This window comes from Corvus brachyrhynchos, unplaced genomic scaffold, assembly GCF_000691975.1.
Source record: "Corvus brachyrhynchos isolate BGI_N302 unplaced genomic scaffold, ASM69197v1 scaffold49, whole genome shotgun sequence".
Lineage (NCBI taxonomy): Eukaryota > Metazoa > Chordata > Aves > Passeriformes > Corvidae > Corvus > Corvus brachyrhynchos.
In genome coordinates, this window is record NW_008240029.1 from 704820 (window position 1) to 705227 (window position 408).

Consider the following 408-nt stretch of genomic DNA (forward strand, 5'->3'; position numbering starts at 1 on the left):
TTTTCTTTCACCCCATCTCTATTTTTCCCTTCTCGGTACTTTCTCCTTCTTTTCTGAAACGTTTTTGGACTAAGTTTTCTTCAGACCGTCTGGGCTTGGCTTTTTTTTTTTCTTTTAACTTTTGCAAAGAGTTGTTTTTTTTTTTTTTCCTGAGTGTTGTGTGTGGCAAAAAAAGAAAAAAGTTACTGTCGAGCCAAGTAATTCAGGCGCTCTGCAGGGAGGAGAGGGGAGAAGAGAAGGAAAAAGGTTGCCTTTGTTGCTAGCGGGCTTTTGCTGCCTTGATGTGACTGCGGGCAAGCGACTGCAGAAGGCCGGAGCGCGAGTGCCGGCAGCGCGGCTTCCCGCCTCCTCGCGCCGCAGGCTTGCGAGCAGCGGGCAGCTCCGCTCCCCGCAGCCCCCTCGGAGGCG